Genomic DNA, 19,174 nt, shown 5'->3' on the forward strand with positions numbered 1-19,174 from the left:
TCGTGTATGGGGTTGTCCAGCTGAAGTAAAGATTTATGATCCTAATTTGAAAAAGTTAGATCCGAGAACAAATCGTTGTCATTTCATTGGTTATCCAATGCGCTCAAAAGGCTATCGCTTTTACTGTCCTACTCGTGGTACGCGAATTGTTGAATCGCAGACTGCTAAATTTCTGGAATTTGATGTTGCTAAAAATATTCCTTCAACATCTCTTGAAATGGGGGAGTCATCTAAAAGAATTTGTATTCCTATGTCATTTTCAAGAGATGATAATAGTAGTCTCAATCCTAATCCAGTTGGTAATGCTCCCATTGTTGATGAATACATTGCTCCCGATATCGAAGATGATGAAGGTCCTATTATTGATGAAGGGCCTATTAATGATGAAGCTCCTATTGTTAATGAGAATCCTGTTATTGAAGAAATTCCAGTTGTGGAAGATGTTATTCAAAACAATGATCAACAAAGAGAAGTTATTCCAGAAGTACCTCCTCTAAGAAGATCTCAGAGACAAAAGAAGTCAACAAAGTGTCATGATAATTTTGTTTATCTTGGAGAAGGAGAATATGATATTGATCATTTTGTGGATCCTGTCACTTTTAGTGAAGCACTTAATAGTCTACAATCTTCAAAATGGTTAGCAGCTACGGATGATGAGATCGACTCCATGAAGAAAAATGGTGTATGGGAGCTAGTTTTATTACCTGATGGTTTTAAACCAATAGGTTGTAAGTGGATTTTAAAGGCTAAAAGGGATAAAAAGGGACAGATTGAAAGGTTTAAAGCGCGTTTAGTGGCTAAAGGCTTTACTCAAAGAGAAGGTATTGATTACACTAAAACTTTCTCACCTGTTTCCACTAAAGATTCATTCAGAATTATTATGGCCTTAGTTGCGCATTTTGATTTAGAGTTGCATCAAATGGATGTTAAAACTGCTTTTCTAAATGGAGAATTGAATGAGGAAGTCTATATGTCTCAACCTGAAGGCTACAAGGAGAATGGAAAAGAACACTTGGTTTGCAAGTTAAAACGATCCATTTATGGTCTCAAACAGGCATCTCGCCAGTGGTACTTGAAGTTTGACAAGGTTGTGACATCGTTTGGTTTTGTAGAGAACAAGTTTGATCAGTGTATTTATATGAAGATCAGTGGGAGTCGTTATATTTTTCTTGTTCTTTATGTAGATGACATTTTACTTGCCAGCAGTGATTTGTCACTACTAAATGAGACCAAAAATTTTCTGTCTTCCAATTTTGATATGAAAGATCTTGGAGAGGCATCCTATGTTTTGGGGATTGAGATCCATCGTGACAGGGATCGAAAAGTTCTTGGCTTATCTCAAGAAGCTTATATTAATCGCGTGCTCAAAAGGTTCAACATGGATTTGTGTAAAGCCGGTTCTGTTCCTATTCTAAAAGGGGAAAAGTTCACTAAGCAGCAATGTCCTAAGAACGACTTGGAAAGAGGAGCAATGAAGAACATCCCTTATGCAAGTGTAGTAGGGAGTTTGATGTATGCTCAGGTTTGCACTCGACCTGACATAGCTTTCGTAGTAAATGTTCTTGGGAGATATTTATCTGATCCTGGCCACGATCATTAGGTTGCAGCCAAGAAAGTTTTGAGATATTTGCAAAGAACGAAGAGTTTTATGCTTGTGTATAAGCATGTTGACAATCTTCGAGTTGTTGGTTATTCAGATTCAGATTTTGGTGGTTGTGTAGATGATTTAAAGTCAACTTCTGGCTATATTTTCACCTTGGCGAGTCTTTGCTATTTCTTGGAAGAGTGTCAAACAGACTTTGATCACATCATCTACTATGTATGCTGAGTTTGTTGCATGTTATGGGGCATCTTTGCAAGCTTTGTGGCTGAAGAATTTTATTTCGGAGATACGAGTGGTTGATTCTATTTCCACACCTATGCTAATCTATTGTGATAATAATGCTGCTGTTTTCTTTTCAAAGAATAACAAGATTAGTAGTGCTTCTAAACATATGGAAATAAAGTATCTCACTGTCAGAGACTTGGTCAAGAAAGGAGATATTGTTATTGAAAATTGCAAGACCGAGTCGATGTTAGCAGATCCTCTAACCAAAGGGTTAAGTGCCGTGTTGTTTAATAAACATGTTGTTAATATGGGCATTTTAGAATCTTTTGATCTTTTGGGTTAGTGGGAGTTTTGTTTTCTGTTTGTTTTTAGAAATTATTATTTATAATTTTCTGAATAAAGTTATGAACTACATTTTATGTTTCAATATTTTTTATTATTGAATGGATATGTTTTCAATTATGTTTTGTTATATTCTCGAGAATGATTGAATTGAAAGCATGTGGTTCATATTGTTGTGATCATTGTCTTTTAAATTTATTTGCTTATTGACAATGATATGTTGTTGGCTTAATTCTTTAAGCATATTTAGTGACACTTACTTATTTATTAAGTAGTGTATGTTTAATTTCACTGGCTTATTTATTAAGCATCACGGTATCAGTGAAATTGAGGACTGATAAAGATATTATGTTATTTTAAATTGATCACATGTTGAACATAAATCCTTACCACACTACTAGACTTATTGACCATGTCGATTTAATACTTTGGTATTTGTGATTATGAATGTCTTTTGTTGAGTTAAAAACAATATGACTGTCATAGTTCATTATCAAAGGTTAAATTGGACCGGTATGTTGAGATGCTATCAGAGAACTATCATTTTTTTAAAGTGGCCACAAATGTTTTCCTGTTGTTCAACCCATGAGTCGTTTTCAAATAAAATTATTTTAATATAATATATATGTATTAAAATCAATGTAGCCCAAGTGGGAGAATGTTAGACTTTTATTTGGGCTTACATTAAATTTTATTGGTTTTATTAAAACTTGGGTTGATTGGATAGTTCTTTGCTGTGTTAGCCCATGTTGTTGGTGATCAATTGTTAATGGGCTTAGCATCTGTGTGTAAAGTCTAGGTGAAGCAGAAGTGTGGGCTTTTCTAGTTGACTGAAGCCTTTGATGAGCAGGCCCAACCCAACTAGGATTTTGTAGCTAAGTCCCCTCCCTAACTCTATAAATACATATTGTCTCATCACAATTGTATACCTTTTAATAATCAGATAAAATAAACTGCTTCTGATTTAGAGATCTAGGGAGGAAGACTTAGTTGATAGTATTGCACTATCGAATTGAAGTAACTGCTGTGGATCAAACTGAGATAATTGCTATGGATCAATCAGGTACACATACCTAATTATTATATCTTATTATTGTGTTCTATATTATATACAAATAGATCTTGGGTATATTATTAATTTTTTTTAACAATATTGTGTACTAAAATATTTTTTATTAAGTGTCAAATTTAATTTATCACAATTTTGGGATATTATTAGAATAATTTTTTTTTTTTAGAAAATGTACTATATTAATGGGGGGAGTTTTATTAGCATTGTGACACTCAGATTTTCGTAGTATGTAAAGAGATAGATCAAGTATGCTTTGCAATCTCACATCTTTCTAGAGAGGTTAAGTGATGATTTTAAAATTGTGTAAGTATGAGATTATATCGTTAAAGAGTGATTAATGGATTAATATTTAATAGCTAGGTACTACCTATGATAATAAGATACATCTTTTTCATTCTATTTTTCTATTTGATTGTATTTTAAAGTATTGGAATATCATTTAAATGGATACCCTTTCCACTATTTTGGTAGAATAATTTTTTTTTATGTATTTTAAATTTTATTCTATTTTATTCTTATTCACATTTCTATTCTCATTGGTATTTTTATATTTTCATTCCTTTCAACCAAACAGCATCTTATATTCAATGCAATTTTTACTTATTGATTAGAACTTATATAAAAACAATGTACTTTAATTGACGATTAATAGAAGAAAGAAGAAAAAGTATTACAAGTTGTAATGGCTTTGAATGTATGTATGGATGTTTGATGATGATTATGATGATATACCAAAAACAGAGAGGGATATATGATCTAATTATTCTACAGATTGGACCACTCTTATCTTTCATCCATAGCTCTCCACCATCAACACACATTCAATACCTTTTTAATTACAGGGTCTTTCGTTCAATCCTTAAACCAAAGAATTAAAGAGAGAGAGAGAAAAAAAAGAAAAAAAAAAGAAGGGAAGTGTCCATATGTATAAGTATACTCATATGCCAAATTTAATATTTGATACACTATTTGTAAAATTTTTAATGATATATACATTTAGACAATAAGTCACTTTTAATTAATAGATGAGACTCGTGTATAAAAATGATTTCTTTAAATTATAACAATTATTATGTTAAGTTTGTCTTTAATTAGTTGGGCATACATTTAGGTGATGTTTGATCTGTTGTAATAAAAATATAATGTTAATTGTAATAATAATAGTAATAGAATAAAAATGGTAATGTTAATTAATTATAATATTTGGTTTAATGTTGGAATGAGTATTGTAATTAAAATTATTGTATTTAGTTTGGTCTGAAAAAAAAAATAATAAGGAAAAAATAATTAATTATGATATTCCGTATTTTAATGTTCCCAGTTTAATTATTTAATTAAGTGATTAATTAAATGCGGAATAATGAAACTGGTACTGAAAACAGTTTTTCCGTAGTTACAGAATACAACTCTGTAACTCCAGAGAAACCCAGAAAAACAAACAGTGCATAAAAGTAAAAACACACAAGATTTTTGTACGTGGTTTCAACAATCCTTTCAGATTGTTACTAGTCCACGGGGCCACGCCCAGAGATAAGATTCATTAGATCGGTATCAAAAATACAAAGTAATTGACTTATGCATAAATAGACTCCCTCTTATTGTATGCCGCAAGCTTGATGTATTCCACCTACTAACCGAATCTTGATAAAACTCAAAGAGCTCGAACTCCCTTCGATCACCTTGAAGAGTGCTTGAATCCTCCCGATTCAAGGCTTAAAGGCTATCTCCCGAAAGCCTATACAACCATCTCCCGAAGGTTGTGTGCTTGTATCATCCCGATGCAAGACTTCAAAAGCAATCTCCCGAAAGCTTGTAAATACCTTCTCCCGAAGGTGCACTGATGTTCTTCTTCGTTGTAGACTTGAATACAGACTCAAGGCAATACAAACAACAAATAAACAGAGTAAGAGTAGAACAACTCTTCTCTACAAAACAAAGATACTCTTTTCTTATGATATGAAAGTGAATAAAAGAGTTAACATAACAAAGACACTCTTTCCTTAAGATATGAATATAATTCTAAGTGTGTGAAAGAGATACAAAACCTAGCTACTATAAGATGTATTTATAATGAATATACATCTCATAGACAGATTACATTCGGTCTGAACAAGACCTCAACCCACTAGAAACTTCCCTAAAATAATTCTTCAATCAGTCCACGAATTTCCGTTTCTGTACCTACAGAATCGTGGGCAGTAACTACAACTTTCCTTTTATAGAAAAGGAAAGTCTAGCTCCGGTTTTCTCTTCAAGAAACCTGATCTAAGAAAATGGGAAACTCAACACAAGATCAGATTACACAGCTGGTTAGATAAAAACGAAATGGGTAACCAAACTTACCATTTTTACCTTTTTTCCAAAAATAGGAAAGCTAGACAACTTTCCTTTCAAGTTTGAATACACCAAATAGGAAACCATATTAATGTATACCAGCCGAAAATATACAATGAATAATAAAATATTTTTGTCAATTAAATATGCCAAAAATGGAATTAACAAATTATATTGATAGTTATTTCATATTTTATATTGTGCTTCATAATAAGGAAAAAATAATTAATTATGTTGATAGTCATTTTATATTTTATTGAGAATATACAAAAAATTATTATTTTTTATTCTTTTATTATTTATATAATACTAATATGGTAAATAAAGAATTGAGTAAATACTATTTTGGACCATGTGTTTTGCAAAAGTTACTGATTGGATCCTCTGTTTTGTTAAATGACAAAATGGACCCTGTATTTTTCTAAAATGGTAAAATAAGACCCTGAACTGTTTTTTTGTCAAAAAATTAAATAATTATCCGATTTAAAGGTGTTATGACAAAATTATTTACATTTTCTGTATCTGTTTGTATTTTCAAGTTGGTTATATTAAAAAAAAAGTTGTCAAAAATTAAGCTCAAGGTCCTATTTGTACTATTTTAGAAAATATAGGGTCTATTTTGTCATTTAACAAAATAGAGAGTCTAATTAGTAACTTTTAAGGTCCAAAATAGTATTTACCCTAAAGAATATAAAGTTTAGTAAAAATTAATAAATCATAATAATTAGTGACATAAAAAAGTAATATTTATTGTGAGTTAAATTTAATACAATACTATATTTTGTTCCAAATTTAAGACAACTTTTAACATGTACTAAATTTAATATTTTTTAGAACATCATTAAAGCATAATTTTTTTTAAATGTGATAAAAATATAACAATACATCACTTTTTTAACACTCTATTAGAGCGGACAATATCAAATTAAAACTGATAAATGAAATAAAATATTGCTTTAATGGTCATTTTATTATATAATACAAAGTCTTGTTAGATACGCGTGAAACATTTATTGGCTTTGTATTGTGACAGTACATAAACAAAATATATGACAATTTTTGTTGGCCATTACTCTCACAAGCCCGGATTCAAATTTTCTGTCCGATATTGGTGTCCCATTCATAAGTCTCATATTTATTAGGGAAACTTAAAAAAATATATTAAAATTTGAGTTAATTTTTACAAAAATATTATTATACGGATTTTTTTTTTCAAAAATAATGTATTTTTATAAAATAATAGTGGAACACAAAATATAACAACTAAAAACAACAGTGGAATAACTGTAGAACAACAGTGAAAACTTAACACAATACATTGTACAAACCTTACACAGTATTTTTTAAAAAAATTTCGTCCCATAATAAAAAAGTGAAAAAAAAAAATGAAATATTTGAGTATGTGTTGTAAATAATCCTATTTGTTATTCACTAAGGAAAAATAAAATTGATGAGCTCTACTTTTTATTTGTCTTTTAGTAATTAATAGTATTCCTTCCTACATTTTTTTTTTCATATAGCATTTTACTTAATATATTAAATATAAGGGAAAAAAAATAGAAAAATACAAAAAAAAAGGAAAAAAATTACAAAAATACTATGGGCCGGCCCATTAAACATTTATACAGTCCACATACAAATATTTATAAAAATACCACATGCACTAAACCTTTAGCTGCACGGAGCGAACAATGAAGATGACATACCTCGATCGTTTCAAAACCGCAAAACAACTAAAATGAAACCAAAACGAAGAAAATACAACCATTAATTCCGGCGAAATCAACTGGAAAAGAAGACCTGCAATGATCTAAACAGAAATTTACGAAAAAAAACCAAAAAAACTGGGAAGAAACTAAATTTACACAATTATTTTCGGTTTTATTCGATCAAAACAACTCCCCTAATATCGAAATCCAGATTCATGAAATGTAGATCTATAACAAACAGATCTGGAGCTCCCCCCGAATCCAAAACAAGGTATGATGTGAAATTTTTTTTTAAAAAAATCTCATGAATAATAGATCTACGTTATATATAGTTGCATTTTGGTTGATTACTGGTTTCCAATGTGAAATATATTTTTTTAAAAAACACAATAAGAAGAGCAAATTTGAATTAAGGGACAACACGTTTCGTATAAGTCTGTTTATTTTTTGTTTTGGTTGCATTATAGTTGCATTATCGTTTTATGATAGTTTATATAATATGCAAGTAGCAAAACCATAATAAAACTACAAAATAACTGTAAACAAACTAAAATACAGAAAAAACTCTTTGAACATCAACATCCATGATAAATTAAATTGTTACCCATTGATGATATACAAATGGACAGGAAACAATTAGACAAAAATATATTTCCAAAAAAATACATACATAACGTGTTTACACTATTAAAAAACTATAAAAAAAACTAATACAAACTGAGAATAGATCAAATGAAAAAACTGAAATGAAAAAGAATAAAACATCTGGAAAAACATAAAACAGAAAAAAAAGACAACAAAATGAAACAGTTTTTAAGACTAAACAAACGAAAATGAAAAACCCATAAAAAGAACAAATAAATTAAACTAAAAAAATAGTAGCCCTAAAAAACCAAACGAAATGCTAAAATAAAAAACCTAGAATAGTAAAATCGAAAAACACAAGACACACAAATGGCAAATACAAACAAATTTTAAATAGGGGCGAAACCAAAAAGAAACTAAAATCAAACCTTATACTGAAGACCAACTCCATCTTGATCATTTTTTTGAGCGTCATCTTGAGGAATTTTTTCATGGGCTGCCACCTTTGATTTCTTCTTTGGAAGAGCTCGCCCACGTTTCGACAATGGAGCAAAATCAGAGTCATCATCCTCAACAACAGGTCGTTTACCCTTGTTTCTATTAGCTAAAGATTTCAACTCCATTTTAGAATTTTTTTTTTGAACAAGGGAAGGAGTTGATGAAGAATGAGTTACAACCATATTTATATATAGATTAAGAGAAAAATAAAAAGAGGGAAAACTGTTAATGGGAGTTGAAAAAAAAATTGAAGAACAAAAAGAAGAGTGAAAATGGAGTTGTGATTGTGGAGAGGGAAGTGTTCAGCTATGAAGGTTATTATTTTTAAAAAAAAACTGAAAAGAAATGGAAAATAAAAGGAAAAAGAAGAGAAAAAAAGAGAGAAATGATGTATAGAGTGATTGATGTAATACATCAATCAATCACGTATCAAAAAAGGTTGAATTGTGTGTGCATGTGGTAAAATAGTAATAAAATATAAAAGCTGAGTAAAAAAGTTGGTTTAGCCGTGTATAGGTATTTATGTAATAAATTTATCATTTTAGATTTTTGGTGTAAATTTTTTTAAATATAATTGCATATATATATATATTTTTTTTTTTGGTATATCTAGCAAATAACTCAATTAAATTATGTTGAGGTAATTGGGATCCGCAAAACTTTGAGTTGGATCAAAGAAAATTAATGGCCACACGTGATCTTAGAAACCGACAGTTTTTTTTTGTGGTACAAGCCATATGTAGTTCTATTGTTATTGTAGAAGTTGATCATCTAAACCAACTTAAAACTAACTCACTTACACTTAACTAACTTAACTAACTTTCTGTTATGTTAGTTAGTTAGTTGGTGCTGATTTTGCACCTATTTTCTAGCTGTGAGTTGTACCTATAAATAGGCTACACTTTTCACTTATGTAAGGTGAGAATTAAGAGAGAGTTTAGAGAGTGAGTGCTTAGTTTTCTAAGCTGTGAAACCATGTTCTTGAAGAGGTTAAGAACAGAGGGTGTATTCAGGTAGGAGTTTAGAAACTGAGACTGTTTCTCTGGTGTGTTTCTCGAGTGTTGCGGAGCTGTGTTGCTCTTGAATTGGTGCTTGTATCTCTATTCTCCTTAGGATTAGAAAACCTATTCTGCTTAGGATTAGAAGATGAGGTGAGTTTTCTGCTGCGTCGACTAATAGTATTTTGGCCATAACTCTCTCGATATTGATTGGAATTGGACGATTCAAGATGTTCCGGAAAGATAAAAGAGAGATCTATAGAACTTTTATGTTTTGACTTTTTCCGAAATCTAATCAAAACATAGTCGAATTCAGGCTTGAAGTTTTAGCTTTATTTTCTTGTATAATTTTCTCTATTTTATATATCATCTTTTTTGTGAGATTTTTTTTATTTTTTTTCAATCTTATTCCTTTGATATTTTCTAATCTTTTTCTGTTTTAAATCTGTAAGAATAAAAGATAAAAAGCGTAAAATTGCTCCAAATAAGAGTAGAACTAAATTAAAAATACACCAAAAATTAACTTAAAAATAACCTAACACCACCTCAGTTGATGTCCTTACTTATGGTGTGTGTGGTGATTCATTTTGAGACTTCCATCCTGTCAAAATTAATCTCTAACTCAGCTAGGTCATCCCTGTTTGTACCTGCAACATCAGAGTCTTTGTCTTTCTTGGCTATCAAGTGCATGAAATCATGCTCATTAAAGACTACATCCCTAGATATAATAATCGTAGGCTTTCTATTTTTAATATAACATGGCCTACATCCTTTAACACCCTTAGGATATCCAAGAGAGAAACATTTTTATGTGTGCATATGCAATGCAGCCAAAGATATTTAAGTGATTCAAGTTAGGTGTAGTGCCATGCAATTTTTCATATGGGGTTTTCAGATTTATGAATCTACTGGGACTCCTATTAATCAAATAGCATGCAGTAATAAGAGCCTCTCCCCAATACATTTTTCCTAGACCAAAACTAATCAATAAATATCTTACTTTATTCAACAAAGTCCTATTCATTCTCTCAGCAACACCATTTTGCTGAGGTGTATGCTTAACAGTCCTATGCCTAACAAGTACAAACTCAAAACACAGCAAGCCAAATTCAGTATTGATGAATTCTAAACCATTATCTGTCCTAAGAACTTTCAATTTCTTTTCATACTGGTTTTCTACTTCAGTTTTCCATTCTCTGAATTTTTTTAGGCATTCATTCTTAGTTTTAAGTAGATAAACCCACACATGGACATATTCCAACGGCCTCTTAGAGCAATGATTGCCTGCCATGAACTTCAATCTATGATGCTTTCCCAACACACATGCTTCACAGAATGGTACTGAATTAGGTTCGAAATTTCCTAGGAGCCCTTGCTTGGTCATTCTTTGATCCCTTGCTCACTCATGTGATCCATTCTTTAATGCCACATTTCTATCTCAGTTTCTTGGTGTTGCAAAATACTGGCTTCACAAGCCATTCCTGTTTTTCCTTGCAGAATGTATAAGACATTCTTCTTTTCACCCTTCATGATGGTAAGAGACCCCTTTGCAATTCTCATCTGGCCATTGCAAGATTTATAATTGTAGCCTTTATCTTCAAGGGTTCCTAGTGAGATCAGGTTTCTTCTCAACTTTGGTATGTGTCTTACTTCAGGCAGCATTCAAACAGTGCCATCATAATGCTTTATAGCAATTTATCCAATGCCAATTACCCTGCAAGAATTGTCATTCCCCATTAGTACAATACCAGCATTTACTTTCCTATAATTAATAAAATTTTCAAGAGTAGGACACATATGCTATGTGCATCCAGAATCAAATATCCATTCATTAGTGATTCTTTGATTTGAAACCATGTACAAGTCACCATCAGAGGAGAAATGATCTGAGTCTTCTACATTTAAAGTAGAATCATGCTTCTTTTCTCTGTCTTCTTTAAGTTTATTCTTATACTCAATGCAGAACCTCTTGACGTGGCCTACTTTCCCACAAAAATAACATTTTCTGTCTTTATGATTTTTCCCCTGGACTTTAATCTTGACTGAGATTTGTGCTGTCCTTTGAAATGATCCTTCTTGTAGTGATCTCTACCCTTGTGGTTGTCTCTTCCTCTGGCCAGGTAAGCTTCATCCTTGACATTGTCTTTTTCTTTAACCATTTCTTGTTCTTTGGATTTCAAGGCTCCAAGAACATCATCAACGGTGAGAGTATCTCTTCCATATTTGATCACAACCTTCAATTCCTGGTATGCAGCTGGCAATGATCTGAGAAGAATGACAGCTTGGCTGATCTGAGAAGAATGACAACTTGGCTTTCTTCATCAACATTGTACTTCAAGTTAGCCAATCCTATAATAATTTGATTAAAAGCATCAAAATTATCATCTAGAGTCAAATGAGAAGACATTTTAAAACCATATAAAGATTCTAACAGATTGATCTTATTAGTTAGAGAAGGTTTCATGTAGATCTCTTCAAGTTTACTCCACAATTCTCGAATTGTCTTCATGTTCTGAACCTTCCTTCTTACAGTGTTTGACAAGTACATTATGATAGTGTAGTATGTCAATTCTTCCATGTCTTCAAGCTCTTCCTTCATCAACTTGTCAGTCAGTTCTTCTTTGGGTTTCAAAGCTTTGGCAACTTTTTGATGAACAAGTATTCCTTTTAAGCTTTATCTCTACAGGCCAAAATCCCCTGTCTCATTGAACTTCTCAAGTTCGAATCTTGCTGCTCCTGTCATGATTGGTTGTGGATGAGTCTTGATTGAATCTTGATTCTTTTCTTCCCTTTATTGGATCTTGAATTCGAAGCTCTGATTTTGTTAAAATTTAGCAACAATAACACCAAGAATCTAATCTAAAACCTACATTAAATCAACAACTTGAACAACAATAACACACAAATAAACCAGTTAATAACACAAAGTAACAAAACTGAATTGAACTAGAAAACCTATTCTGCTTAGGATTGGTGCTTAGAAATAAACCAGTTAATACTGGAGGCATTCTACAGAGGGTTTTCAGCATTATTTTATTCTCTATCTTCTTCTCTTTTCTAAAGTTAATGTGTGATTTTTCTTCCATGAACATGTGTAGCTAAACAATTGATTAGGGTTAGATGGATATTGTGTAACATTGCTTTATGGTTTTAATATGATTTATTTTCCCCGTAATTTCTATGTATTCTATTTCATTCGTGCTTAATTACTTTTAGTAGTCTGGCCATCAATTAACTATTTTATGATTTTGATGCGAGATCTGAGAAGTGAGTGTCGATTATGCTATAGTGAAATAGAACTGAATTTCGATATAGGATGAGAGTACCTGTATGGTTTAGATAGCTTATAGGGTTTTTGTGTTTAATGCCTGTTGCATGTTAAATTTATCACGAGAGTAGAAAATTTGCATATGATTGAGATTTATATATCTGAGAAGACTATAAATTACCCTTTTTTTTTATTATAAACTATAAATTACCTTAGTAAACCTGCTATTGCATAGAAATTGATAATATGGAGATAATCATATTAGGCCATAATCAATAGAAACAATTGACATCGAAGCCCTAGTTTTTATTAACTGTTAATTTCCTTATTAGTTTAATTGCTTATTCTTTCACTGTTTTTATTTTCTAGTTTTAATCATTTCTTAATTTTTATTCAACCAAATGGAAGTAATAGTTTAATTTTAACGTACTTAACTACAATCCTCGGGGGATTGACCTCACTCTTGGTGAGTTTACTACTTGTTAACGATGCGTGCACTTGCGTGTACAAATTACCACAACAAGTGGAAACATAGGGTACTGTGGAAGAACTTAATGCATGCACATCTGAGCTGGAAACTCTAGAAAATGGTCAAGATAATCAACATGATTTGACCAACTACCAATTGGCAAGAGACAGGACAAAGAGAGAGATCAAACCCCCTAGCAGGTATGCTGAGGCTGATTTGATAGCCTATGTCTTAGCTGTGGTTCAATCTGAGAGTGATCCTGAACCAACTACCTACGAAGAAGCCATTGCTTGCAAATAAAAAAAAAGTGGATTGCTACTATGGGAGAAGAAATGTAGTCCTTGAAGAAGAAAAAAACTTGGATTTTGGTGCCTAGGCCATAAGACAAGAAAGTTGTCTCCTGCAGATGGTTGTTTAAAGAAAAAGAGAGAATGACAGAGGGTGAGCCACCTAGATACAAAGCTAGATTGGTAGTTGAGGGGTTCACACATGTTGAGGGGGTAGACTACACATGTATCTTCTCACCTGTTGTGAAGTACAAAACCATAAGAATGATGCTAGCCATTGCTGCACACAATGACTTGGAGGTTGAGCAATTAGATGTCAAAACTGCTTTCTTAAATGGATTTCTGGATGAAGAGATTTTCATGGAGCAACCACCTAGTTTTCAAGTGGAAAATAGTAAAATAGCCCTGGTTTGCTTGCTTAAAAGATCACTGTATGGGTTGAAACAATCACCCAGACAGTGGAATCAAAGGTTCAATTAGTTTGTTCAAAGTATTGGTTTTTCAAGATTAGAATTTGACTCTTATCTCTATTACAAGAAAATAGGGACACCTAAGGTTGTGTATCTATTACTATACGTTAATGATATGATGATCATTAGAAAAGACAAGACTGAAATTCAAGCCATTAAAAACAAACTTAACTCTGAATTTGAAATGAAGGACTTGGGAGCTGTCAAGAAAATTCTGGGGATTGAAGTCATAAGAAGTAGGCAAGAAGGGAAGATGACAATGACTCAGAGGAGCTACATTGAGAAAGTAATCAAGAAGTTCAATTTGGATTCATCAAAGGCCACTGCTGTGCCACTTGCAGGGCATTTCAAATTGTCAAATGAGTATTGTCCTAAAACTGAAGCAGAGAGAAAACATGAAAGGTGTACCCTATGCTATGGCTGTTGGATGCCTAATGTATATCATGGTCAGTACTAGGCCTGATATAGCTCATTCTCTAAGTGTATTAAGCAGGTTTATGGCAAACCCTGGGTTAGAACACTGGAATACAGTGAAGTGGCTGATTATATACTTGAAAGGTACAATCAAATATGGCCTGATTTATCAAAGAGATACATCAAATGTGAATTAGAAGGCTATGTTGATGCTGATTATGCATCAAATAAGGATAACAGAAAGTCTACTATTGCTTATGTGTTCATGGTCAACAAAAGCTACATATGTTGGAAATCACAACAATAACCAGTGGTGGCACTGTCAACTACAGAATCTGAATTCATGGCCACCACTGAAGCTTTCAAGGAAGCTATTTGGTTACAGGGAATACTATAAGAGCTGCATCTACTCAAAGACAAAGGGACAGTCTATTTTGATAGTTTGTCATCAATTCACCTATGTAAAGAGCAAGCACATTAACATTAGACTATACTAGATTCGAGAGAAGATTGAGGACAGGGTTCCGGAATTGGAAAAGGTGCACACAAGTGACAACCCTGCTGACATGGGAACTAAGGTTCTCACTTTCAGCAAACTGATGCATTGTCTCAGTTTGCTGAACATTGGTACTTGTTGAACATATTGAGATATCAACATCATCAAGGCTTCTGTGAAAAGATAGCTAGAAGATTGCTTTAGAGAATCAAGGTGGAAATTTGTGGAAGTTGATCCTCTAAACCAACCTAAAAACTAACTCACTTACACTTAACTAACTTTTGGTTATGTTAGTTAGTTAGTTGGTGCCAGTTTTGCACCTATTTTCTAGCTGTGTGTTGTACCTATAAATAGGCTACTCTTTTCACTTCTGTAAGGTGAGAATTAAGAGAGAGTTTAGAGAGTGAGTGCTTAGTTTTCTAAGCTGTGAAACCATGTTCTTGAAGGGGTCAATAACAGAGGGTGTACTCGGGTAGGAGTTGAGAAACTGAGACTGTTTCTTTGGTGTGTTTCTCGAGTGTTACAGAGCTGTGTTGCTCTTGAATTGGTACTTGTATTTCTACTCTCTTGTTCTCCATGTTAATGAAAGAATTGGTGATGTTTTCTCAGCTGGAGTATGGCGAGGGATCGAATTGATCTCTAGGACCGGAACCAGGATAAATCTTGTTGTCTCTTTTTAGCTCAATTCAGTTTTGTTACTTTGTGTTGTTAACTGGTTCATTTGTGTGTTATTGCTGTTCAAGTTGTTGATTTAATGCAGGTTTTAGATTGAATTCTTGGTGTTATTGTTGCTGAATTTACAACAGTTATGATTTCCATGTTTGGTCAAGTAGTTAATGATTATAAAGCTTTGTTAAGTTTATTGAGAAATGTGTCTATTCATTTTGTAAAATGATCAACTATTTTTTTCAGCGTACGTTATAGTTATTTAAAATATCTTATAAAATTTTATAAAATTTTAAATAGTTTAGAATATAGATTGTAGTGTTCAAACAGTCTATTTCACACGCGTATAAAATAAAATAGTTACGTGTGCCACATACTATTTGAACTCTATTTTCGGCGTGTTAAATTTTTCTGAATTTCTTAAAATTTTATAAGATATCTAAAATAACTAAATCGTACATGACCATGAAGAAAAAACTAAAATACCAAAAAATAGATAGGGGTGCATTATTGTATCCATTTAAGGGAGTGCATTGTAGAATTTTTTAAAAATTAACATTTAAATTATTTAAATTTATTTAACAATGCACCGATGTACCTCTATCTATTTCGACATTCATAAATTTTTTTTAATCTATTTTTTTATAGTCATGTATGTTGTAATTATTTAAGATATCTTGTAAAATTTTGTGACCTTTGTAGAAATTTAATACACCAAAAATAAAGTTCAAACAATCTATTGCACGTGTGACTCATGTATTTTATACGCGTGTGAAATAGTCTGTTTAAACACTACTTTTTATATTGTAAATTATTCTAAATTTCTTACAATTTTACATGATGTCTTAAATAAATATAGCATACGCAACTATAAAAAAAATTAGATTAATTTTTTTCTGATGCCAAAATAGATAAGGGATGCACCAGTTCATCCTTTTTAGATGTATGCATGTTAAAAGAACCCCATATATTAAATTATATAAGGTAATATACTTATTTAGTACTTTATATTTTTATGAAAAATATATTTGATATCTTGTATTTTTTTAATAATACTTAATTGGGAATTAGCACCAGTTTTTCTGTGGGTTCTTGCTCTTGCAGCTGACCTAGCTGGTGCCATGGCTAAAACAAGGTCAAAAATCCATGGAAAACCTAAATCTGTGACTAAGATTTCGAAGAGGAAAGGGGGGAAATCAAAGATGGATGCGATTCCATCAGGTTCGATGGATCAGATTTCAGAAATTGAGGCGTTGGATGTTTCTGATGAGGAAGACATGGCAGAGGTTGCTCCAGCTATGAGGGATGTTTTTGCTCCTCTATCACCAAAGTCTTCACTGGAAGAGATACAGAGGCAGGAAGAAGTTCGAAGTGATTTTTCTCACTTTCTCCAGGCGAATAGGCAATGTAACAGTAACATTGCAGCAGGTATACACTCTATCCCTCCTGTTTTGCGATCAAATTCTGTTATGCGTAATCTTGAGAATTCGTTTCTGAATACTGAGAATAAGGAGAGTAAAGTGAAGATTACATTAGATGATATTGAAGATGAGATATCCTTTTGGAAACCTTCGATTGTTTGTTATGTATTAGGAGTAAATCCTCCTCTGCATATTCTGGATGGCTTTGTTCATAGAATCTGGCAGGGTAAAGTGGACAGAGTGAAGGTGTTATCCTATGGTATATTCATCATTCGGTTTCATTCAATTGAGGATAGGGATCAAGTGTTGAATGGGGGTTTCATTTTCTTTAACAGAAGACCAGTAGTTATGAGGCCTTGGGACCCAAATGAATCATTCAAAAAAGATGATATGAAGAGTGTGCCTATATGGATCCAATTAGAAGAACTGGAACTGAAATATTGGGGCCAAAAGTCATTGTTTAAGATAGTTGGTCAGATGGGGAAGCCAATCATGGTAGATAATGTGACTAAAGAAAGGGAGAGATTGAACTTCCCTCGGGTTTTAATAGAAGTGCAGATGGACCAAGATTTGCCAGCTTTCTTGGAGTTTGAAAATGAATTTGGTTCGATCACTTCAGTAGGAATAAAATATGAATGGAAGCCAATTTCTTGCTCACATTGTTCTGGTATAGGTCATGCTGCAACAAATTGTAAAAAGAAAATGGGGGGGCAGCAACAATGGATCATTAAAAAGGACAACAGGAAGATGCCACAGGTTGATGAAGAGGGCTTTACCAAAGTTCATAGCAGGAAAAATACTGCTACCCGTGAGCAGGGAACAACTGGAACAACTGAAACTAATGGGGTGATAATGAAGAACTCATTCCAGGGACTTGAAGAAGATGAAATTATAGAAAATGCAGTGGAGAATATGCCTACTGAGATAGTCAAGACAGGAGAGGGGGGAGCACCCTCTCTGTCTAATGGATAAGTTACTTTGTTGGAACGTTCGAGGGGCCAACAATCAACAAAAACAACAGTTGATAAAGCAATTTATCAATATTCAAAAAGTTGATTTTGTTGGTCTTCTCGAAACAAGAGTTAAGGCTCCAAAACTTGGAACCTTATACTCAAATGTGTTTGCAAATTGGTGTTTCTCTACTAATATAGCTTGGCATGCAGGTGGGAAGATCGTCATAGCTTGGAACCCTTGGAGATTTACAGTTGACATTCTTAAATGCACTAGTCAATTAATGCATTTAAGGATGACAACTGTAGATGGGTTTGATAGTTTTGTTACTGTGGTATATGCTGCTAATGATCGAGCTACAAGGAAACTTTTATGGAAAGATCTGTGTGATTTGAGAACAAGTGGTAATTGGGTGGTAATGGGAGACTTCAATGATATTTTGGCTAAAGAGGAGAGGATTGGTCTTAGGACCAAGGCTTATCCTGACACTGAATTCCTTCAATGTGTTAACCATTGTCAATTGGAAGATGTCAAATCAAGTGGGAATTTCTTCACTTGGACGAATAAGCAGCACGGGGATGACAGAATTTTTTCAAAAATTGATCGGATCATGGCTAATCAAGCATGGATTAACAAATATGAGTTTGCTGAAGCTGTCTTTCTCAATGAAGGTTTATTTGATCATACTCCGGGTATCTTATCAATTTATCCTCATGTGGTGAGCGGAAAGAAACCTTTTAAGTACTTTAGGATGTGGAAATCTCATCCTCAGTATGATACTAGCTTGAAAGAAGTGTGGAAGCAACATGAAAGGGGATCCAAAATGTTCCAAGTAGTGACTAAATTGAAGCAATTTAAAGTGAAACCCAAGGAGATTAATAAAGAGGGTTATTCTGATTTACAAAGTGTTGTCATTCGCATTAAGCAGAACTTAGATCTTCTTCAAAGTCAAATACACAAACAGCCTCTTGACTCTAAGCTTCACCTTCAAGAAAGAGAACTTAGAGAAAAGCTCATCAAGGTGCAAGGAGACTACTTGTCATTCTTACAACAGAAAGCTAAAGCAGACTGGATTCAACAAGGGGATTGTAATTCAGGTCTGTTTCATGCTTGCATTAAGCAGAGACTGAGGCACAATCGTATCCTATCTATTGAAAGACAAGATGGAAGCAGAGTACATGATCCGGATCAGATTACAGAGGCTTTCCTTGAATTTTACAAAGAATTACTGGGGTCCAAGTTAGAAAATCGAAGGAAAGTTGAGGCAAGAGTTTTGGCTAGAGGACCTGTGCTATCTCCAGAGCTTGCAAATGTCCTAACTCAGAAGTTCACACATGAAGAAGTCAAGAAAGCTGCTTTTAGTATT

Source organism: Cannabis sativa, chromosome 1 (genome assembly GCF_029168945.1).
Source record: "Cannabis sativa cultivar Pink pepper isolate KNU-18-1 chromosome 1, ASM2916894v1, whole genome shotgun sequence".
Lineage (NCBI taxonomy): Eukaryota > Viridiplantae > Streptophyta > Magnoliopsida > Rosales > Cannabaceae > Cannabis > Cannabis sativa.